Source organism: Camelus dromedarius, chromosome 32 (genome assembly GCF_036321535.1).
Source record: "Camelus dromedarius isolate mCamDro1 chromosome 32, mCamDro1.pat, whole genome shotgun sequence".
Classification (NCBI taxonomy): Eukaryota; Metazoa; Chordata; class Mammalia; order Artiodactyla; family Camelidae; genus Camelus; species Camelus dromedarius.
The window spans coordinates 10,895,829-10,921,276 of record NC_087467.1 but is presented as its reverse complement, the minus strand read 5'-3'; the positions used below and the strand labels follow the sequence as shown (position 1 = coordinate 10,921,276).

At 35.9% G+C, this 25,448-nt stretch overlaps 1 long non-coding RNA gene across 1 annotated transcript in view; it reads left to right on the top strand.

Annotated features, from left to right (window-relative positions):
- Positions 1-25,448, top strand: part of LOC135319815 (uncharacterized) — a 64,644-nt gene that overhangs the window by 2,357 nt on the left and 36,839 nt on the right. Inside the window, exon 2 of the long non-coding RNA XR_010378726.1 lies at positions 16,366-16,461. This is a non-coding gene — a long non-coding RNA (uncharacterized LOC135319815). The remainder of the gene's footprint in view (positions 1-16,365; positions 16,462-25,448) is intronic.

Here is a 25,448-nt window from a genome sequence, read left to right as displayed (position 1 = left end):
ATTAGAAAATTCTACAGCTAGTGAGACAGGTAGAACTAAAACTATTCACGGTGTTATTACTACTATGTATTGATTAGTGTGCACTGTTCTTGAATGACATTCTTTCGGCCTCTCTTCCTGAACCACATAATATTGTCCCACTGTGAAATAAGCATTACAATTTTGTATTTACTTCTAATGTATCTCAAAGGGAACCTTGTTTAATGATATAACATTTGTAAATCTCTTTGAATAAAGGAATCATTTAAATGCAAAGTACTCCTGAACGTTATCCCCTTTACTCTCCCACTGGGTACATAAAAATCAAATAGGGCTGACTGTGATCTTTTAGGAACGTAAAAGTAGCATAAATTGACACTTTGCACCCCCACCCCCCACCCCCGCCCCGTGAAACGGTGCACCTGAGGCAGATTTCCAAGTGAGGCTATGACGCCCAGGCCCCGAGTCCTCCGCAGAGCGGAGCAGGGGGAATTGACATGCCGAAAACCTTTTCGAAACTTGCACTTAGTCTCAAATCAGCAGGTATTGGGAATTCGTTTTTCACACAGCTTGAGCAAATGCACGGACAGAGCTCAGACTTGCACAGGTGGGGAAATCGTGGATCCCGGAATCAGCACAGATGCTGCATGACTGAGAATTCTGCACAGTTTCACCAGCCCTGCTGCCGTTGGTCATCATGTGCACCTCCTCTTTCTCTGTTCTTCCAGTTTTCCATTGCCACTTCCAACAACAGCCTTTAACGCGTTGTTCAAAAAATCGGATATTGGTATCCTAATGGGTTTGCTGCTTGAGTTTCTTTACTTAATAAACTGAATTTCCCCAAGTCCTACTCTCATGGAACCCTTTCTTAACTAGGATGTGCCCCTTCACCTATCCAATATAACCCCGAAACTTCAGTGGAGGATACAAAGAGCTTCACAAGTGGGGCCTGACTTTCCTCTTTCATTCAGGCTGTTATTTTTGGTGCCCTTTTGCTTATTAATGTTTCTAAATGGTTTCTCATGCTTCCCCCGTCTTTAACTCATCTTTGGCTCCATACCAAATCTGCAAACTCCTGCTTAAACACATTAGAGGATTACAGAGTCTTAAAAGCTTGATGTAAAATGTATGTAAAGTGAAAGGCACAGGTCTTAAATGAAAAGCTCAATGAGGTTTGATAATGGCTTGCATCCTGTGAACAACGCCCCCAACTAAGATCTAGAACGTTTCTACTGTTTGGAAAGTTCTCATCCAGCAGATCCTCACAACCCTATAAGTTACCAGTATTCAGATTTTTATTTCTATAGATATTTTTCACTTGGTCAGCAACTTCATGAAAATGAAATCATACCACATGGACCCTTCTGTGTCTGGCATCTTTGCCGTTCCATAGACATTCGAGATACCATTTATCAGGCCGAGGGAATTACCTTCTATTTTTGGTTTGTTAAGGGCTTTTATCGTGATTGTCGTTTAAATTTTGTCAAATGATTTTCCTTCATCTATTGAGTTGATCACATGGTTACCCTCATTTTTCTGTCCAATTTTTTTTATCAATTTAAAAAAAATATTAAATAAGCCCTGCATTTTCAGGATAAGCCCAACTTCATATTGCTGTATTATTCTTTTTATAGACGTTTGAATTTGATTTTCTAAAGTATCTTTAACTTTTTTGTATAAGTATTTATAAGTGATCTATCATTTTTTTCTTATACTGTCTTTGGTTTGACATCATAGTGGTGCTAGCCTCACATCATCGGTTGGGAAGTGTTCCTTCCCTCTGCCTCCATTTACTGAAAGAGATTGTGTAAAATTGATACTATTTCTTCTTTAAATGTTTGACAGAGATCACAAGTGCTGTCCTATTGGCTTAGACTTTTCTTTGTGGGCAGGTTTTTAATTACCACTTCATTTTCTTTAGTAAATAGAGGGTAATTTACTCTTATAATCTACCCTTTAAGTTTTTAGATTTTTAAATTACTCTTGAGTCAGTTCTGGTAACTTAATTTTTTAAAAAATTTGGGTTTGCATCGAAGCTAGTTAACTTATTAGTGTAAAGTTTGTCATCGTCCCTCATCTTTGTTTTGCCGTCTTTACAACCGGCAGCGGTGCCCTCTCTTTCGTTTTGATATTGGTGGTTTACTTTTCAGTTCTCTTTTAATTGATCTGTCTAGCTAGAGGTTAATCCATTAGATTTTTTTCAAAACAGGTTTTTGGTTTTTCTCATAGTTGTCCATTTTCTATTTCACCGATTTACACCGTTACTGATACTATTTAATTCTTACTTAAATTTGGACCTAATTTGCTCTTCTTTTTCTAGTTTCTTAATTGGAAGCTTAGCTCTTGGTTTTAAACCTTTCTTCTTATCTAATATAAGCACTTAAGGTATAATGTTTCCTCTAAAATTTGTTTCAACAAATTTTCTTAATGAGAAATGTTGAAAATGTGAATAGTGATAAGAGGAGTATAATTAATTCAACCCTTTGCTCCTGAGGACCAAAAAAGGAACAAACAAAAATATTAAGGAAAGAAGGAGAGGGAAAAAAATTTAGGGAAGTTTATAGAGAGGCAGAGGAAGACATTTCTAACAGTTTTAAAAGCCATGAAAGGTCAAAGTAGATAAGAATTCACAAGTGACTATTTGTTTTGCCTTTTATAAAGTCACTAATGCAATACTATGTTTCGATAATTGTAGGTAATATAAAAGCATGGGGCTGATTTAGAAGGGAAATTGGAAGCAGTTTATCACTGAACTGTGTGATTGCATCTATCCCTCCCTCCTAACCTTTTGCAGGAGAGAAGAGGACTTGACAGCTTTAACTGTATGGCTAAGCTAGAAAAAAAAAATTTTCACTTGTTTCGTGGTGACAGCACCTTCGAGGTGTTGGCCAACTTACAAGGTGTTGTAGAGTCCTTTTGGTAGTCAAAAAAAAGTTGTCAGATCACCTTCTGTCTACTGTTTGAGAGAGTATGGCTGTCTTACTCTAGAACACATAGTAGTAACTTCTAAATAAGCTTTCATTTCCTTGCTGTGGTTTTTATTTACTGAGCCCACTGGAATAGTTTTTGTCTGCTCAGTGAGGTGTAGGCACCTGGCAGGTAAGGGCTGGCTTCAGTTCCATTGTAATCTGCAGGTGTACTCTGTGTCCTTGGCAGAGTACTGGAGGACATAGCCTGTGCACAGTGATGCATGTAGCTTTTCCCACCTTCTGATTTCATATTTGCCTAAAATAATTGAACTTGTGGCAAAATGAAATATTGTTCCGTAGTTTATCTCAAGATCCCCATGATCCGAATTTTCAATGGCTACATTATTCTACAATTTGTATGACCTTTGAGCTTCCTGATACGATACATGTTTATCTCTCCTTCTTATGCTTTTTTATTGGAAAGATGTTGGGGAGTTTGTGGTAAGGAAGTAGAATATTAATTTCTCAAAGAAAACATTTTTAGTTTTGAATTCTCAATAGGAAAAATGTATGAGAGAAAGGAAAGATAAGAAAATAATACAGAAATTAAAGGAGATAATTATTTTTTAAATTAGACTTGAAATTTTTTTAAAAATTAAAATGTTAAATAACGAAAGAAGATTTTTGTATTCTAGTAGATTGAGGGAGACATTTAATTCTTAAACTCAGTTCATTTCCACCTCTTACAAGTTTCTCCCAAGATGCATTATGTGTTTTATAAATTAGTTTCTGTTCATGATAAAAGAACATTTTCTTAAAGTTTGATCCAAAGAACAATAGTCCTAAGAGGTATCCTTTGAAATAAGAAAAAAAAAATTCTGCATGCTATATTGTCTTGGAGACTCCCAATGCACATAAATATATTAGAAGCTCTGAGAGTAACTGACTTAAAAGAACTTGTTTAACTTGATTTAATATAATTTTTCCAAACTTATTTGATCCCGTAAAGCTTTTATTTTTCTATATTAGCCATCAATTTGCCTTGAAACTAAAACTTTTTTGGTGCATGCTTTGGTAAATATGGCAAGAATATTTTCATGTTTAAACTTTTAAACTTGAGTAGTGCCTGACAGATAATATTCATTCAGTTGAGGAAGTCAAGAATTGAGAGATTTTTTTTCAATCGGTGACTTTTTTGCACTAGTGTCAGCTTATTAGGCAAATATCTAATTTATTTAATAGCTATAGATTACTACATTGTATAAGTCATCTCCCAAATCATTTTCAAAACCAAATATTATGCTATAACCATATATAGTGATCAAACAAATAAAAATAATGATCAAATTTTTGTTCAGGTTTTCAGAGCATAGCCCAGATACCAGAAAAAACTTAAGAGATAGGATAAAGATATCATTCTAAATCAAGAAAAAGGCAAAATAAGTTTTAACTGTTGCTACTTTTTTAACTTAGACTTTTAAAAGAAGCCAAATACTGTAGTCATGGCATTTATTTTGGTATAAGACATAATGAGGCTAAAATATATGGTCTTGCACTGAGCAGTGAAAATGGCACTCTGAATTTTTAAAATATGAATAAATATTATAATATATTCTAAAATTCCCATCAGCATAAAATGACCTATAAATTGACATAAATCCTATAAATTTCTGCAGTCTTTCAGGTTTCTACACCCTGCAGCGACCACACTCTCTAGAAACGAGCTCTAGCTCTTAAGATTAGCAAATAACTAGTGAAATGGAGCAGGGATAACCTGCTTAGACATTCATGCATAGATTGTCGGCGCTGAAGGAGCAAGTGCCAAGGAAGGCAGCACACTTTGCGTCCTGCTGAAAAGCACATGGCTTGTCCATTGCTTTAGGAATATTTGATCTATGTAGACCTATTAAACACAATTTAAACCTATATTTATCTTCTTTAATACATCCCAGAAGACCTCAATATTCCAATAAACTCTTGCCATCCGTTAAGATCGTCAGTTTATTGTGGAAAAGAACCAACATTAGTTTAATACTATTCATGGGCTATGTCTGAGTTTTTCACATCATGACTCTTTAATATCATATTAAAATGGGGCAAAATAGCATTGATTTCTTAATATTAAAACTAGAACTCTTGCCAAGCAAAGAGCATTGACATCAGCTTATTACTAGACCGTTTTATAAACTTCAAAGGGTCTAGCATAATATATACACCTAGCAGGCATTTAGTAATTGGATTTCCATTGAATGGTGAATGTGGCTGAATGCCTGATGCTGTCTCATGACCAAGGTTCCACTCTTTTATTGTAAGGGTTTTACCCATCTTAGCAAAAGCCACCTTGGGAGAAAAACATATTTTTCAAAGTCTTTTGTACCTTGCTATTGCACAAGTTTTACCAATTTTATTAATGGGATATAAGCAAAAATTATATATGACACTCCAACTTTACCCTTTAAAAAAATAGCCACATACTGACCTGTCTCTTTTTCCATTCTAGTGGCTGAAAGATAGACGAAACTTGACCCTGAAAGGGAAGCTTCATGCTGAAGTTGGCAGGTCTGTTCCGATAGCCTTGGACTATGTACTTCTGAACCGTTATATGCGAGAGAAATTAACTTCTTTAGTTGTTGTACTTTGAGATCTCTTGTTACAGCAGCTTCGCCCAACATGTAATGAGTTGCACAGAAACACATTCAGAAAAGGAAGTAGACATGGGTCTTTCCCCCAGATACAATACCAGCAATAGCAGGAAGAAGAATAAACCATTAATAATAAAATAATACATCCCACTATCCTATCATTTTGTGGTTTAAGAATTTGTGTTAAGTACTTTACTACTTAGTGTCAAGAAACACCACGCGTGTGACCACGCATGCCATTTAAATACTGTGTGTGCAAGTTTCTACATTTGTTAAATGAGTTTAATTTCCATACAGTGTTACTTTGAGAAATAAATCAATATGTGAAAGGTTGTATTAGGTAGACATTAACAGTCCCGTTTTACATAGAACAAAGTTGAGGTTCAGAGTTATTCTGGGATACCTCAGTGACAATTAGGCTAGAACTCTAGTCTTTTCTAATATATTACATTGCCTCTAGATGCTAAGAGGGCTTGAGTTTCTCCCAAGCTGGGGAATCTAGAAACCTGGGCATATTCTCAGAAAAATGTGATTTTTAAAGGGATTCAGTGATTACTCAAAGCTTACCAGTTGAACAGATTATGTTTTATCTTTACATATCTTATTGTATCTAATGTTATGGTGTGCATAGAGTTAAAATAAATGCCTTTAATTACATATTGCATTAAATACATCACGTTTAGGAGCTCTGACAATTAGCTAGTACACTGAATTATTTTGCCCTGTGGACATTTTATAAGGTTTTTGAGAAGGGATTTAATTGTTACTTTAAAATATGATTTTAGTGGTACTATCTCAGAGGCAACTAATTGAGGCAAATAGACAGTCTGGATGAATTAGATAAACTAGTTCCATCTTCAGTAGATTTTTTGTTGTTGTTTTCATTTTGTTATTTTACTTTGACATGTGGATAAGTCACTACATGACTTGATGATTCTTTAAATACTCTATCTGAAGCATATGGAGTTCAGTTTTAAACTATGGGGCAGAGGATAAAAAGAACACTGTTTTAAAATTTATTATGATTATATTGAATTTTAATAGCTCATTTAACTCAGGATAATTTGCTTCTTAGATTACTAGATAATGGTTTTGAGGATGAAGCAGTATTTTATTCATTTTTGCATCCCGTCCTTTGCATCATGCCCAGTAAATGGAAGAATGAGTAAATGAGTGAATGGATAAGAGAATGATATGCCATTAAAATACTCCCACCTTGGGTTATTAAGTGCTGCTTCAAACACTGGATGTGTAAGGAAAGCACACTCCCCTCTTGTTCTCACCCTGCAGTTTTCTAGGCATTATTAGATGAGCAGCCTGCTGTGCTTCTGAAAAAGCAGTCTTAAGTCTACCATGATTATGCTATGTTCCAGAATCAGAGACTGCTATAGATTGAATCTGTCCCCCCGCCCCAAATTCATATGTTGAAACCTGATCCCCAGTATGATGGTATTTGAAGGCGGGGCTGTTGGGAGGGAATTGGATTATAAGAGTGGAGCCTTCCTGGAAGGTATTATTGGATTAGATTAGAGCTTAGATTAGCGACCTCACCCCTTCTGCCATGTGAGGTGACAGTAAGAACACTTTCATCTATGACCCAGGGAGCAAGACCTTACCTGACGCTATATCTGCTGGTGACTTGATTTTGGATTTTCCCATCTCTGGAATTATGAGAAACAGATTGCTGTTGGAAAAGGCATCCACTCTATGGTATTCTGTTATAGGAGCCTGAAGTGACTAAGGCAGAGACCTAGCTTCTCCCATCACCAAAAGGAATACGCTCCTTTCTCTTACGAATTTTGTGTGCACTGGGGACCCTTCCTTTACTGTAATGATTGGACATGAATATGAACTTCATGCACTAAAAATTGGTTGTGGAGATGAACTGTCTGTACTGAGAGCAAGAAATCTAACATTTTTGCTTTACTTTCGATATTCACAAAGAAAGGTCAAAGGAAAACTTAAAATAATAGAACTGTTTTCTAAGTTGAATACCTAAAATAATTTACAATAAATTGATAGGAATTGTATTGAATCTGAAGATGGCTTTGCATAGTATGGACATTATAACAATATTAATTCTTCTGATCTATGAACATTTCCATTTATTTCTGGCTTCTTCAGTTCCTTTTCAAGGTCTTACAGTTTTCATTACAGATCTTTCCCCTCCTTAGTTAAATTTATTCCTAAGTATTTTATTGTTTTTAATGCTATTGTAAATGGATTTTTTTTTTTTTTGCTCTTTAAGAGATTTTGTTGTTAGTGTATAAAAATGCAACTGATTTTTGTATATTGATTTCGTATCTTGCCACTTTACTGAATTTGTATATTCTAACAGTTTTCTTGGTGGAAGCTTTATGGTTCTCTCTATATAAGGTCTCACATCTGCAAACAAAGAATTAAAAAATTCTTCCTTCCCAATTTGGATATCATTTATTTATTTATTTTTTTCTTGCTCAATAGCTCTGGCTAGGACTTTCAATACTGTGTTGAATAGAAGTGGTAGGACTGGGCATCCTTGTCTTATTTCCTAGTCTTAGAGGGAACGTTTTCAAGCTTTCACAGTTGATATGATGTTAGGTATCAGCTTATCATATATGGCCTTTACCACGTTGAGGGCTATTCCTTCTATATCCAGTGTGCTGAGCATTTTTGTCATAAAAGATTGCTACATTTTGTTAAATGCTTTTCCTGTATTCATTGTGGTGATTATATGATTTTTATCTTTAATTTTATTAATGTGATACATTACATTTACTGATCTATGTATGTTGAACTATCCTTGCATCCCAGGGATGAATCCCACTTGATCATGGTATGTGATCCTTTTAATGTGATGCTGAATTTGGTTTGCTAGTATTTTATTGAGAAATTCTGCATCTATATTCATCAGGGATATTGGCCTGTAGTTTTCTTTTCTTGTAGTGCTCTTATTTCACATTGGTGTCAAGGTAATACCGACCATGTAAAATGAGTTTGGGAGTGTTCAATCCTCTTCAATTTTTTGGAAGAGTTTGAGAAGGATTGGCATTAATTCATCCTTAAATGTTTGGTAGAATTCACCACTGAAGCCATCTGGTCCTTGGATTTTCTTTGTTGAAAAGTTTTTGATCATCAGTTCAATATCCTTACTTGTTACTGGTCTATTCAAATGTTCCATTTCTTCATGATTCAGTCTTGGTAGGTTGTATGTTTAGGGGAATTTATTCATGTCTTCTAGGTTATCCATATTGTTGGCTTATAATTGTTCATAGTAGTGTCTTATAATTTTTTAGATTTCTGTGCTGTCAGTTGTAATATGTGTTTTTACATTTATAATTTTGTTTACTTAAGCCAGCTCTTTTTTCTTGGCATTAGTCTAGCCAAAGGTTTATCAATTTTGTTTATCTTTTCAAAGAACCAACTCTTAGTTTTGTTAATCTTTTCTATTGTTTTTCTATTCTCTATTTTATTTATTTCTGTTGTAATGTTTATTATTTCCTTTTTTTTCAGATAACTTTGGGCTTAATTTGATCTTCTTCTAATTCCTGGAGGTGTGGTATTAGGTTGTTTATTTGAGATCTGTTTTTTTTTTTCTATTTTTTAAATGTGTTTATAGGTGTAAACTTTCCTCTTAGAACTTCTTTTGCTGCATATAATTGGATTTAAAAAATTTTTTTCAGTCATACTATGTATTTTAATCCATTTATATTTAAATGATTATTGGTAGGTAAGGACTTACTATTGCCATTTTATTTATTGTTTAATGACTGTTTTATAGATCTTTTTTTCCTGGGGGCCCAAATCAGGCAGAATTACCATCCAAACTCCCTGGCTAGACAGAGTCACTCTGTTTTGCAGAAGGGCAGAGACACTGGCTGGTATCTCTGCTCAGGGTGCTGGCAAGAATGCATTCTGTTCTGCTAAGATCTGATCCCTGGTTGCTGTAAGCCCCACCCTGTCCCTTGATCTTAATTGCAAAGGTTCTTTAAACTATTAAATAATGGCCTTAATCTCTGCTTTTTTGACAGTAAAACTGTTTGTGAAAAAAGACCACATTGTGTAGATTGGGTAATAAATTTATAATGACTTCATTTAGAGTCTTTCTGGGATTGGTTCTAATTTCAAAAATAGATTCTGATTTAAGACTCAGAAGTATAGCTAGAAAAATTAATATTACTTCTCTCTTTTAATTAATTCATTTGAAGAAAACCTGGTAGGATGATCTGAGCTGACAGTGTCATGTGTCACTCTTCCTTTTTAGTGGAAGATACACAATTTACAAACACTCTTTCCAGGAGGATAAGAAAGTTTCCCATGGAGGAATGGCCTTGTAATTTGAGAGCCAAAATGAGACAGGAGGGAAGGGGACAGAGCACAGCCACTCAAGGAATGACAGCAATTTAACAACAAAATGGTGGAAGATTCAACTCCTAATTGGCCTTGAGAATTAAGAAGTTTGACTTCTGGTAGACCTTGAGCTTCATTATATGCTCATTCTAACTGCGTGATAAATAACATGCCCGCAGGTGCCATGACAGTCCCAAGGCTAACTGCAAAAGGCCAAAGAGTGGGCGGTGGCCCAATTCCTGGGAATCCCAGCCCCTTCCCCAGGGCAGTTGGAATGGTCTCACCTGTAGGCTGTGAAGCTACTGAGCCCATAAAAACTGGCAACACCATGCCTAGCGGCCTTTTTCACTCCCTCCTCTTTGGAGACAGCTGGCACTATGTCTATGGAGTGTGTACCTACTTTTACTTCAACCTGAGCACCCAACTCCCACACCTCTTTCCTTGCCTTTCTCTTCTTACACTCTATGCAGTATTTATCTCTCTAAATAAATCTACCTTTACTCAACTGTGGTTCACACTTGAATTCTTTCCTGCTCGAAGCCAAGGACCCACACTTGGCAGGGCACGTCCCAGGGGCTCAACCTGGGACACAGCCCTCCTCACGCCCCATGTCCATTTTCCTGCATCAGAAATAACAAGCAGATGTCACAAGCATTAAACAAAAATTCCCTGAATATTTTATTTTCCCACTTACAATTTAATTTGTCATTGTAACTATGACAAATATTATTATTTATTTCTTTTTGTACAAAATGTGATAATGATGCTTAGTAGCAGAACAAAAACTTATCAGTAGTAGATAAGAGTATTATCAGCATGGTTTTCAATCGTATCAGTAAATGATTCAGTGTAATTGGGTCCCAGGGCGTGTCTAACCAAGCCGAACGTCTAGAGAACACACAGGAGTTGTAAAAAGATTAGATCTTCTATTTTCTCGTTGTCACTGTAATTCTGTGTTTCTATTCAGTGCCTCTTGGTATACATATGAGAGAATGAATCCCAGATACAATTTCTGTGTCTCCTCAGATACGTTATTTTGGCGATCTCTGTTTGATCGGACTGCTGTAGTCCTGGTTACTGCTTACGTTCTACAGACTGCCTCATCCTGCAGCTCGGCTAACGTGACTGCAATAGATCAATTGATTTAGTCACTGCACAAAGTTTTACAAGATAGGAAGGCCAATAATCGTTCCAAAAATCCCTGCAATCTAAGGGAAAAAAAGCTTTTATTTAGGAAAAAAAAAAGAGTCAACTCTTATCAACCACCAACCATGCACTATAATTTTAAACAGCTTTTCAGCCGAGTTTTTCTTTTCTGCCCAGTGACTGGTTTACAGTGTCGCTCGGCCTGTGGACCAAAGACTCTTGATTAGCCGTGTGGGGCAAGTCCTCTTAGAACACTGCACAGTTGCACTTCAGTGCTTCCATTTTGACATATCCTGTGAAGGGTTACACAAAGTCATCTGAAGAGGTTAATGATGAAGGAGGATAAGGAGGAGGCGAGGAAAAAGCTGTGCAAGAAGTCGAAAACTGTAACAAAGAAATGGCAGCTTAACGTGGTAGGTCTGAGTATTCGAACGGGGATGACGGTGGTGAAATTGAACAGCAGTTACATCAATTTGGTTGTCAATTGCTAAAATGTCAATTATAGCCATTTTAGTGGCCGGGCAGTAGATTCTGCTTACGCATTTCCAAGTGACAGTTACAGGTGAAAAAATATATTCTTCTCTTATATATGTATATCAAGGGTTTTCCTTGTATGAAGAGAAGTTAAATCAGAGGATTAGTTGTACTGAAGAACTGCTGTTTTGGAAGCATCTTTTGGCACCTGCTCATTGCACCAAGAGGTTGCATGGTGTCAATTTTACAAGTGAACGTTCATTCTTATCTCAGCCATGTCTGAGAAGTTCCTATTCTACAGTTTCTAATTTTCTTCATCTTCAATTGTAAAACTTATTTTGATTTTCTTTTTTCTATCCTTCTTCCCTTGCTTGTCACTCTCTCCCTAGCCCCCTTTTCACTTCCTTCCTTTCTCCTCTCTCTTTCTTACTCCTTTTTCCTTTTCTTCTTCCTTTGTAGAAAAGTAAAATTGAATAAAGAAGACGATTCTTCTTAGGAACTTAGCATGGTTTGCCTGACTATAACTGAGAAAGTTTATTATTTGAATAATTCTCCACAGATATTAGTAACTACAAACAAGATAATATACTGCAGTTTTGTTTGAATTGTAGATACATCCCTCAATTATCAGAATTAAAAAAAAAAAAGTTTTAATGCCTAAACAGTTCATGACTTTGCCATAGCCTTGCTGTGGCCTTGCTAAAAGTCTTGAAAGCTTTACCAGAGCCTGAAGATAAGTACTACCTTAAGTACTTACCTTATTTAATTATTTGGCTTCTACCTACCTGCAGTGACTCCCCCATATGTTCTGAGCGGGAACCTCATTATTCATTTTGCACATCAAACCAGACAAGTTCTTCTTGGATACCATGCCACTTTTGAATCGATATTTTCTCCTACCCACTTCTCTGCCTGGGAAACTTCTGTTCATTTGTAAGACTCAGTTAAAGGGATAACCTTACTTCTCTGCCCAGGAAGAAGAGCTTCTACCTTAGCCCTGGCAGAGGTCTGGGATTTGCCTGTATTCTAGAGTTATCACTGCACAGATTATGCAGTCAAAACTCTTGGAGGGCACGCATTGGTCTTGCTCGTCTTTTTATTCTTAAGGTTTGAATATTCCAGTGATGGGCGTTTGGAAGAGGGTTAATAAAGTGAATGTTGAGTGACTCCAATAATAAATAATAACAACTGTTGTAATAATAAAAATTTATAGAGCACTTACTATCTATTGGGAACTGCTCAGAGCACTTTAAATATTTTAATTTATTAAATTTAATCATTGCAATGGCCATATGTGATATTTCTCTTATTTTACAGATAATAAAATTGATAAATTCAACAGAGATGTTATATCATTTCCCTAAGGTCATACTGCTAGTGGGAAATACCCAGCATTTGAATCCAGGTAGACTGCTCTCAGAATCCAGATTTGTAATCTGAAGAGCATTCAGTATCTCCCTTTCTACAGGATTAGCAGCAAAAGAGTCCCCTTCATTTTAAGGGCCGTGCATAGATTTTCAGATACTCATCTTTCAGATCCCCAAAGCCACTCTGATTTTGAAATATTTGTCATTCTGCCAGCACACTGTTCTATCAAGCCATTACGTGTCTGATTTTCTCTGCTTGGAAGGCTGTCCACCTCAATCCTTGCTTTCATCTGACCAGGAAAAGCACTGCCGTCTTGTGAGAAACCTCAACCACCACTGGTCCTTTGAAGACCTCCTTGTCAGTTCCTCCCTGAGATTTTCATTGCTGAGTGCCACAGGGCATGTAGAAATAAATGCTGGTTCAATGAAGGCAGATATTAAGAACTACCACTCTTCATTGCTATAGGCATAAACAAAAATATTAGTGTTTGTATTTGAAGAGACAAAACTGGTACTGAGATGCAATAAACCAAAAAAAACCCAAACAAACCAAAAAACAAAACAATCTTGTTTTGGGCTAAACTGCAAGTTCCAATTGATTCCCTTTGTTACCTTTGGCTGAATTTATTGAAAATACAAATTTGTATAACAAGCATGGTATAGTAGCAATAAAGATCAAGTTGTCAACATCTGGTTTCCGATCCAAATAGTTTGTGAGATTAATGCTACTGACTCTAGGTTCTGCATTGCTAACTCCACGGAATGAAGTGTCGTGAGCGGCAGTGTGTACTTTATGACTTAATTTGTGGCCTGTCTTTGGGTGGGACAGAGAATCGATGTCCTTCTATTAGTATCCATATTTTGTCTTATGAAATCCATTCCTGAACAGTCTGGTCATTGATGAACACTTCATGTGAAATGGCTGGTCACGGGATAAAGAAAGCTGGGCACCAGGGATGAAAAAAACTAATGTCAATGTGAGGGCAGTTAAAGGTTATATCAAGATATTTTGCAGTCCACACAGAGAGGAAAGTAAGATGGTACTCTCATTTTTAAGGACAGGGAAAAGGTGAAATGAACTGTAAATAAAACAAGACAAAATAAACAAAGTAAAGAATAAAACAGATAAATCAACTTCCTTTCACCAGATGATACAACTTAAGGTTTCACTCAGCCATGCATACCTCTTCACTGTCAGCTTTTTTCTCCCCACAATTCTTTTGGGAATGGAAATTGGCATCTTGCAATGGTGGCATTTCTGACTAACTGAAACTCTTCTGTCACTGGATTCTGGGAGGAGGAAGAACTGTGCTGGTGCTGATGGATGTGTATGTGCTGTTTTCTGGAGCCATTTAACGGTCAGAGCATAAACTGTGTCAATTTCCTTTTAGTGTCTGGAATTCAACATGGAGCTTGTCCAATGGCAGGAGAAAATCACGCCATTGTAGTGCCATTGACCACGCACCAGTCTCTGCTTTGGAGTACACTTAGTCGTGTAGATGTAGTGCAGAATAGTCAAAAGAGTGTGAATTTTCGAGTCAGACTGCTGTGTTTCAGTTCTGAAACTGTGATCACCTAGTTTTATGAATTTGAGCACACTGTGTAATCTCTTTGAACAACAGCTTTCTTACCTATAAATGCAAAAGAGGTTAATTTTCTGATCAAACAAAATGATATAAGTATAAAACCTGGCTTATAAAATGCATATAATTTCATAAATATTTTACTGATACAAACAAAAAACCAGACCCTGTAACTGTTTTCTTTAGAAACTAAGAAGATTTGATGAAACTTCTTTGCATCATGAGGTCAGCTACCTAAACTATTAGATTAAAAAGAAACAACTAAAATTGCTCATAATGTTAATTTAAGATAAACAGAAACTTAGCACAATTTCTTAAGTAAAGAAAAAAGTGAATTTATATTCATCAGGGAAAAAAGAAAAGAAAAAAATGAGAAAAATTATATTCCAGACAAAGTTATTGTTTCTACTAAGGGTTCCCAAATAGTCAAATATCTACAAAAGTTAAGAATTTTACATGATTAATATGAAAAAACACTTTCTTTCAGTACTAGTGCTGCTGTGTTTTATTATATGTCATTTATTGTAACAGTGAATCAACTAGTTCTAAAAATTAGAATTGAACTAATTCTAAAAATTTTCCCTCTTGCTGTAAATTTGTAGCAGAGTGCTCTCTTTTTCCTCCCAGCTTTTAAGAACCCTATTTCTCATTTGTTGTTCTTCATTTTAACATTTATTGATTTGTTGGGGTTATAGAATGCTGTCCTTTAATTTATACCATGAGGCAGTGATGGGCACAGCCAACGAGAATCTTGCAAAAGACTATTGTTAGTTGAGCAAAGGTCACTATGTAAGAGACGAGTCTGAGAGCTTGGATTATTTAAGACAAAGGTAGGTATTCTGATGTTAAAATGGAAGCTGCAGAACAGAAACCAAAGCTGTACCTATGTTGCCAAAACTAATAACACAAACCCAGTGCTGGTGCTGGCTTCCTTGGAAAGGTGACTGTTTGATTTCTCAAGTCAGTGTCCATTTCCTGTAAATGTACTTATCGTAGACAAATTTACTCTTACCATGACTGCTGTTTAACATTCATAGTGGTGGTGATACAGATGCATTTCAAACTCAACTTGCTAGATACTTTATAGCTAAATTATATCCAGATCTTTCAGATGTAATGATTCTTGAAATAACACCAAAGTGGTTTCTACTGCAGACACTACACACCTCTGTGTAACCAAGCAGGGGGACTTGTTGCCTGCAGTGTAACGGGAAGACTAGGTACTGAGGCAAAGGTCTTTTGCAAAGAGAAAAGGTCTTATTGTAGGGCTGCCAAGCCAGGAGACAGGAGGCGAAGCTTAGATTTGTCTCCCCCACGTGGGGTTTGGTCGAACATCTATCAGGGGAGAGAGTGTTGGCTTGCAGAAGCACTGGCCGGGCAGGTTCTGACTGGAGGGTTTTGGAACTGGCAACTTGGGTTCACTTTTCTGTAAAGTTCCTCTTTTTCCCTGCTTTCCTATTGAGTAGTTTGCCTTTTTACTTATAGATGTGCACATTTATTCTGGCCATTAATTTTAATTTGCTACGTGTTATGTGAATATGTGTGTCAGACAGATAGCTGCATGTAAAAACTGGTAGAAACCATGCAAGAAATTGTGAGACCTTAACTTTAAGATGGTGAGTAGCCTTGGAAAGGAAGGAAGGGAATGAGTTGAGGGAGGGTGTGTATATCAATGGTTTAACATTTTATTTGTTAAAAATTTTGAAGTAAATACGGCAAAATGGTAAGACCTATTTAATCCTGTGCCAGGGCTCAGGTTCCTCAGGGAGGAGGGTCCCAGTGGCCTGAAGTAAGCTCAGATTGGCATGGGTTCTGGTCAAGCACGGAGGGGGCTGGAATGGGATGTAGAAGGTGGGGAATGAAAACCGCTTCCAAACTAGAGACCAGCTACAGCAGCACAGGCTGTAGTTCATTTTACTGACCTTCCTTTTTATAGTTTTCCCTGGACAAGAAACCAATCAAAATCCCGGAGGAGCTGCTCCCAGTTGGGGTGAAGTTACCATGAAGCAGGCGAATCCAAGCATCACAGGAGGTAGGTTGTCACTGATGTGGTTCACCATCTGGGTCTTTCAGGACTGGGGTGCTCCCTCCCTTGATTGCTGGGAAGGTTGGCTCCTGATAGCTCACAGCTGCACGGAAATTGTTCTCTATCAAAGGAAGCTTCCTCACCCAAGTTTGGACCCCCTCCCGAGAGAGCTGGCAACCAGGGATGATACAGTGTAGGAATACAAAGTCCTGAGTCCCTCCCCCCAATTTGAGATTCTCTGGAGGGCCGCCCCGGCTTCAGAGCTCCCTGCAGGAAAGGCTGAGGCCGTTATTGCCACTGCAACACCATCTAACCTTAAAATTGTGCCCACCCTTGCTTCTCGTTCCCTCCAGATTAGTGTGCATGAGAGCGCTCTTCAGTCGGCTGAACCTCAGGTTCTCAGATTCTGTTCCCAGGGAGCCATATCTATGACGAGGCTCTAAACTTTAGAAGATAAAGATGGAGGGAAATTATTTTTTGTTTACATTTATGTTGTCAGCCTAATTCAGTGGGTAGGGAAAGAGATGAGAATTCAGGGTAGAATGTTTTGATGAGTAAGTCAGTGCTTTGGAGCACAGTATGCTTGTACTGACTTCTGAAGAATCTGGGCAAAAAAAAAAAAGGACAAAGAAGGGCTCAGAAACCTTGAGATAGATCTCCATTTATGAAATTCATGAAGGATTGGTCTATTTTCATACATTCTGAGATTTATGCAATATACTAGTTCCTTTTTCCCATCTATTCACTTATTCAACCTCTGTTAAACTATTCTTTTATGACAGGAACCAGGGGGAAAACTTTGTGTAGAGAAAAGATAAAAGCAAAGCCAGGAAATTATTTCGTTGGCTACAGGTTAAGCAGTTGGCTTTTTTTGGAAAAGCCTCGCTGGCTGTTTATGATTGGTTGCCTTAGATTTGGGTTTCTCAGCCTTGAGGATTCACAGGCTCTGGTTTTGGTTGTCACATAGGCTTTGCTAAGGCATTAGCACCACCTCGGTCTAATGGCCTCCTTGTTTAATTAATTTAACTGCAGGAATTAATCAAATCCTGCCAATTCTAAACCCAGATCTCAATACCCTGCAGCCTCCTCATAAAAAGGTGAACTGGTGAGCAAATTAAATAATGGTCTGGGTCTTCTGTGAAAACGTTAGGTCTGAAAAATTTTGGTTTAGTAACTGGATCATATAATATTAACTCTGACATGGCTTTATCAGTACAAATAAGAAATCTACTCTTGATTTTGTTGGTTTTTTTGTTTTTTTAAAGGAATAATGCAATGGGATGATTCTGGAGATAGTATTCTGTGCATTCTACCTGCTTCCAATAAAGAATCCAGGTTTTTTGTGTATCCGTGGCTGAAAGGATTTTTGTTATTAGGCTAAAACACAAGTTGCTCCCAAACACCCTGTTTCCTAAACTCTGTCTCCTGGAATATCTGATTCCTAAACGAGACAGTGGGGGATATCTCTACATGAGGGAAAGCCCTTGTGCCTGTCCCCCGCCAGATTCCTCCCAGCGAATGCCATATCCTAGCTCGAAACTTGTATTTTACTCAATAAAATGGCAGTTTCTAAGGAGTTAATATTTTGAAAGAAAGAAAAAAAAATGAGAATAAAAGCAGTTTCTAATAGAAAGTATTTGCCAAAATAAGTCCCATTGTAAAGTGTAAAGATTAATGTATTAATCAGAGCTTTGTGAACTCTCACATTAAGCAGCTTTGTTATGCTAATTCCCTTGTAAATGAAGAATGGAGTGATTCTCCCATTACTGAGTATCATTCTTAAAGGCCTGATTTAGAATAATAAAGACGTCCTTATGCTTGTAAGTGATGCTAATTTTAGATCAGGAGTCTATTTTAATGAAAAGTCACCTTATTTTTTTTCAAGTTGCTACATATCCATTAAACTTTGTATTCAGTTTTATTCAGTCCATGAAATTTACAAGAGGTACCTGCTCAGGAAGGAAGTAACAAAAGACAACCTTGGGAATTTATTTCTTCACAAACTTCTATTAAAAGGCCCACGTATTCTAAACTGAGGCAAATCTCAATGTGTTTACAGCAGAGGTCAAAACTGCTGACTTGAGGGTTACATATTCGAATATGGTGTACTGTTTTCTCTTTAATGCTTTGCTTTGCTTTTTAAATATTTGAATCCTTGTATTTTAAAAATAAGAGATTACATACCAAAATCCTGATTTCTGGATGTCTGTGGAAAATTGGGAGATACGACAATACCGGGACAGCACTAGGACTTGGAACAATCACCTGGAGCCGAATAGTAGCTGCTGCTACTCAGTCGACATTCCCTGCAGTTCATTTCAAGCGTTAGGTGCAAAGTATCATCGTAACTTACTTACGCTACTGTTTTTCTAAAAAAATTACAAGGAAAGTGATATATTCCTATAATCTGTCTCCAATAAAGTAGGAAAATAAAAGATAAACCGAAAGAGCTGTAATCTTCAAGAAAAATATTACAGAACACTTTTTGCCTACAGCAAAAATATTATTACAGTTTTAAATTAAAAATTATTCTACTTTATAAATACTACAAACACATGTAATAAAATCTACCATATAATTGAGAGTGGCAGCCAACGTAAGAAAAGAGGATTGACTGATGAAAATCTCAAGGAACTGATAAAAAGTTGAATTTCATCAGTTGACATTTGAAGGCTGGTTTTTAAGTAAAATGCTGTTATAAATTTAGTTATTTCTTATGTTAAAATAGTGGCAAAATCTTTTACAGATTTTAAGTTTATAATTGAGAGTTCGCTGAGTGTGACACAAAGTAAAGGCAGCAAGCGTTGGCACATTTCAGTCTGTCTCAAAATCCTATAGCTCAACTTATTGAAGGGATAGCTGAGGATTGGCAGGAAAAAGGTATGGGAAAAAATAAAATCATTCTATTGCAGTGAATTAGAAGTAGATTTTAAAAACACCAACCAGTTATCGCTGTTTCTTCTCCTGGAGTGAGAATTGGTCAACATTTTGGGCTTGGAGCTCCTCTGAAGCAAAATATCAAGCAGTGAATTATTTTTTGTCTGTTGAGAATCCTTCAGTTATTAATTGATTAAGATGAGTAAGCAGGGATACAGGTGCTCCTCTGATAGTAACAACAGATTCGATATAAAAATTAAAATCAATGTAGCAATGTTTTTAAGATCATGGTGCTTAAATCAATTCATTGCTTTCAGAAATTGTTTTAAGGTCAAATATTAAATTGAGATATATTGGCACTTGGCAAATAATAATATAAACAGAATTCTCAACAAACCGTCTTTACTTTCCTTAATTACTCAATTGCACAGAAGAGTAGTTTACAGTGATACCTGGAGGTTAGGTTACTTGGGTCTTGATCCCATTAAAGAAATTGCTGCCTTCATGCCATCCAAGAAAACATTTCCACCTTTTCATCAAAAGGTTAGTTCAAAGATTTAGACTTTTTGCTTAATACAATCACTCTAATTTTTGCAAGAAAAATAAAAGCAATCATTTTGTTCTACCAGAATCAGTTTTGGGAAGTAACAGTGACGAGCCAACTGTATTTCAATGCTGTGGACCTCAGTAAATCCCGTAAAAATGTTCTCATTTCTGACTTTGTGAAAATTAATGTACATTATTTAATTAGTCTTTCACAATTAATATTTATAGTTGATAGCATGAATAAAGAACTACAAAGTGAAGTTCTTAATATGCAATGTAATGGGGTCCTGAAACTAAGTATAACAGCATTAAAATAATAGGTTTCTACAGATACCTCTGGGGTAATCACCTTAAAATATGCATATGCACACACAGACACACACACACACACACACACACACTCATACACTCATACATGTTAGGATAACACCTATATTTGCAAATAGCTGCTTCCTATTATGAAACCCAATATTATTTCAATAAAAACTTAAGAATGAATTCTGAAACCTTGCCTTGCAAATAACTGGGAAATAACAATGACATCTTGGTACAAAAGGAGAGTTGTTAGGTATTCATTTCCAACTGAAGAGTGAATTATAAAAGAAAACAAAGAATTAAATATATCTTTTTCTATTTTGAATTTAAGATATAAAATTTCAAAGCATGCATGTTTTGTTAAAATTACATGTTAAATTTTGGAAGAAATAGAGATGATATTTCTAGGAATATCTTGGACTAAAGATGATATTTCTAAAGATGATTTTATTTTTGACTTTTCTAATACCAGAAACACTGGTTATTTACATTATCCCTCCAGTCTTGTAAGCATTTGAGTATAGGGTTCTAATCCACACTAAACAGTCTGTTTATGGTTGTTTCTTTCTATCATGCCATTCAATTCAACTTAATCCAATTCGATATAATTAAATTTTATCCCATTTAATTAATTCATTTGTTAGTTCAATCACAATTTAATGATAGTTCCTCCAAAACTACCAACTTGTATCGGGTTTTGATGCATAATAAACCACCCTAAAACTTGGTGTTATACAAAACAACATTGATTTCTTATATGACTGTAGGCCTCATATGACTTAGACTAGGCATGACTTATCTTGATAGGACTTGCTTGTATTCATGTGTTTGTGGAATGACTCCGCTCCTGTGCTCCTCACTCTTCTCTGTGACAAGTGGGAGAGCCTGGGTATGCTACTTTGGAAATAGCAGAGGCACAAGAGAACAAGTCTCAATGTACAAGCCAGTTTCCACCTTCTGTTTACATCATGTTGGTTAGCACTACATTGGCCTAAGAAAGTTATACTGTAGAGTATAGGGTCAAAAGGTAAGGCAATTCGGTCTTCCCACGTGGAAGAACACTACAGGGTTATGTAACAAAAGGTGAGGCTACTGGGAAGGGTGATAGATTGGGGCCATCTTGAAATCTATCACAGGCATTTGACATAGATGCCTATGAAAAAAAGAACCAAACGAATCATCAGGGAACAAAAGTTTTTTAAAAGAGATGTTTCAAAAGGGGAGGCGTGGACAATCTGTCAAGCGGTCTTTAATGGATAGCTTAGTTAAAAAAGCACCAAAAAATATGTTAGGTATGGAATCACAGGAAGCATCAATGATCATAGCAAGTGTGGCACAGTACTGGCAGTAGAATCACAGGATTTGTAAAAGAACAAATGGGAACTTCTATTTCTGGAAGTAGGTTGGAATAGGTAGTTTAAAATAGTCTCACTGCAAAACAGCAAGAGTGATACATACAATATAATTCAGAATCCTTTCAAATGGATAACTATCTTGCAAAAATATACAGTAAATCTCCAGGAGCCAAATATGAAAAAAAAAAAAAAAAAGAAACAGGATGATAAGTTATACACTGATTTTTCTTTTTTTGGTTTTTCCTTGGAATATTTGCAAGACCCTATTTGTTACTCTGTAGCACTGAAAAATGGCCCTAAGCCCAGTCGAGGTATAGAGTTGGAACTGAAGGCCCTGTATGATGCCTGGACCTGCAGAGCTCTCTCAGCTTTGTAGCGTGGTATAAGAGAACTGTGGATCTTGGCAGAAGCAAACTCAGCATCTCTCTGGACATACTCATTCCAACCTCCAAAAGAATTTCACATATAAAGGCTTGTAAACACAAGTCCACAAAAAATTCAGAAAACATGATCAAATAAGCCACCGTGAATAAGAATAAGCAAGAAAAATATCAAAATATTGCCTCCTAGTCATTCAACTCTCAAAAATAGTAGCAGTATATATTCAGATGTTGACTGTTAAGAATGAATAAAGAATGAAAGAAAGAATAATGATAAAAGAGTAGGAAACTGTGGAAGAATATCAGATCCGTTTTTTTATTATAAATTGAAATTTTTAAATCAATAAAATTTTAAGTATTTATATATAATCATTTAAATAAAAAATATACAAACAGGTTAAATATATTGAACATTGAAATAATAAATTGGAATAGAGAGCCCTGAAGGGGCACTACACAGCTACACCAAAATGGAAGACACTGATTTATTTGGGCCACATTCTGACAGAGTGTTAAAAGTTTATTAAATGTGTGTTGCTTGCATCTCTATCGCCTGTAAAGTTTTTAGTAAAAGATATCTTTTAAATTTGATTCAACTTCCTTTCTCACTACGTCTTGAAAAAGAGTACCCAAAGACATTTCACATACATGTGAAATTGTTGTATACCACGTAACACTTAATTTCTTTGTCTATTCAATATCTAAAACATTGTCATTACGCTACAAATATCCTATCCCCAAGTTAGAGTTTTCCACAACAAGTATCTTAGCCCAAATACAAACATGCATTTCCATTGCCCCAGCCAAACAATATTCCAGACATGCCCATGTGTGAAACAGAGTTCAGTCTAGTATTTCTTTTAACCAGCAGCAACCGTATCCTTAATGATTAAATATTTAGAATAGCTTTATTAACTTGAACAGACTTTAAAACATTGTTGGCATTTAAAGTTTAAAGCTAACCAAGCATTTATCTATAGGATTTTAATTCTGTATAAGGCATTGTTTCAAAGCTTTTGTCCTTGTAAATCTTATTACCTCTGGCTTTACATAGACTAACCAAGAAAACGTTAACAGTTGTTAAAATGAATGCTGTTTAGTCATCACAGAAATTATTTCTTGCATTTTCTCCATTGTAGAAACTCTCCATAAAATGTCTTTAAATCTCCTTCTTTGTAAGTTTAATGGGAAAGTAGTCAAGAACAGACAACAGAATGCTTTGATCTGAATTCTCACTCTGCCATTGAGAAGCTGTATCACCTTAGGCAAATTGCTTTATCCCTTCTTGGCTCCACTGCTTCATGAAACAGGGTAACTATACTATCTGATTTACATGGTTGCTGTAGGGATGAAATTAATTTATATATATAAAGCTTTGATGGCTGTTCAGACAAACAGTAAATACTGCATGAATACTAGCTATGATTACATCAAATTTTCAATTTCCCTATTTTTCTCTTTTCTCTGTTATATATACACCCATTAAATTTATAATAACCTTGTATTAATTCTCATAACCTTAGTGACTGCATCCATGCAGTCTTCATGTATCAGGTGACTATAGACTAAGTAATAATTCTTCTATTCAGCCATATGTTTATCTGTATATTTATTCATTTAGTAACCAAATATTTATTAAATCACCCTTTCCCCAGCCTCCTTTCTAGGTTCAAATGAAGCATACAGTCTAGTGGAAGAGTAAAGTCATGAAAATGAACAATTACATCAAATCTTCAATTAAGATTATAGTAACAGTACTTGAAATTTCCTAAGGGAGTTAGGAAAAAGCTTTACAGAATAAATAACTTTTGAGTTGAAACAAGAAGTATGAGTAAAATATGTCAGGCTGCTAAGGGAGTGTGGGAGGAGATGCATGAAAAGCAGAAGAAAGCCTGGCAAATCAGCTCTCACCCTAAGCACTAAATAGAAGTGATCCTAGAGAAATTCGAAGCCTGTAGAGCACTAAAAGTAACCATAGCAACAAGCAGCCTCAAATTCAGTCCATCTTCTACCTAGATTAATTCACACTCCCAAATTCCTGTCTGGTAGTAGGAAGCATAACAATCATTTACCTTAATAATTAGGTACCTGCATAAAGTGTCTAGCTTTCAACAAATACCTATGAAGCATCAGGAATGAAAGAAAAAAACATACTGTGGAGAAACCAACCAAAAGTACAAGACTTAAATATGATGTAAATGTTAAACCATCTGACAAAGAACTTAAGATACCTGTGATTAATATGTTAAAAGGACTAATGGAAAAGGTGGACAGCATGCAAGATCCAGATGGGTAATTTTAGCAAAGAGACGGAAACTATGAGGAAGAATCAACAGAAATGTTATACACACACACATACACACACACACACACACACACACACACACACACACACACACACACACACACACACTGTGGCAGAGAGGACGAATGCTTTCAGTAGGCTCATTTGCAGACTTAACATAGCCAAAAAAATACTCAGTTAACTTGATAGGCAGATATAAATGTATAATTGGAGATTTAAACACTCCTTTCTCAGCAACTGATAGAGGTAGACATAAAATCGATAAGACCATAAATGGCTAGAACAAAACTACCAACTGAAGCTACCTAATTGACATTTAGAGAACTCTCCACACAACAAACACAGAATACACATTATTTTCAGGTGCACATGGAATGTTCTCTAAGATGGACCATATTCTCAGCCATAAAACAAGCCCTAACAAATTTAAAGCAATTCAGGTTAAATAAATGATGTTCTTGAATGATAACAGAATTAAACAAGAAAAAAATAATAGAAAGATGTCTGAAAATGTGCAGATATTTGGATATTTGGAAATTAAACACTATGTTCTGAATAAACTATGAGAAGTTTTAAGGGAAATTAAAAATACTTTAAGCTAAATGAAAGTAAAAATATGGAATATCAAAATGTTAGTTATGTAGCTAAAATAGTGATCAGAGGAGAATTTATAGCAATGACTATGTCATAAAAGACAAAAAGTCTCAAATCAGAATTCTAAGCTTTTAACTTTAAAAACAAATTGAACTTAAAACAAGAAGAAGGAAGAAAGTAACATTCAGGCTAGAAATCAATGAAATTGAAAACAGGAAAATAGTACAGAATATCAATGTAACCAAAGCTGGTTTATTGAAAAAAATCAATTAAATGAATAAGCCTCTAGACAGAGTGAACAATTAGATAAGAGAGAAGATGCAAATTATTAATAAGTGAAAGCAGAGACATTACTAAAATTCCATTGACATTAAAAGGATAAGAAATACTATGAACAATTCAGTGCTCATAAATTGGACAATTACGGTGAAAGAAAGCTATTCCTTCAAAGACACAATCTACCAAAACTTACTCAGGAAGAAAATAATGAATCATCCTACTTCTATGAGGGAAATTAAAGCAGTAATTTAAGACATTCCAAAAGGAAAACTCCAAAGCCAGATAATTTCGTTGCTCAATTATAGCATTTAGAGGCTGTATCAATTCCTCAAATTGTGTTAA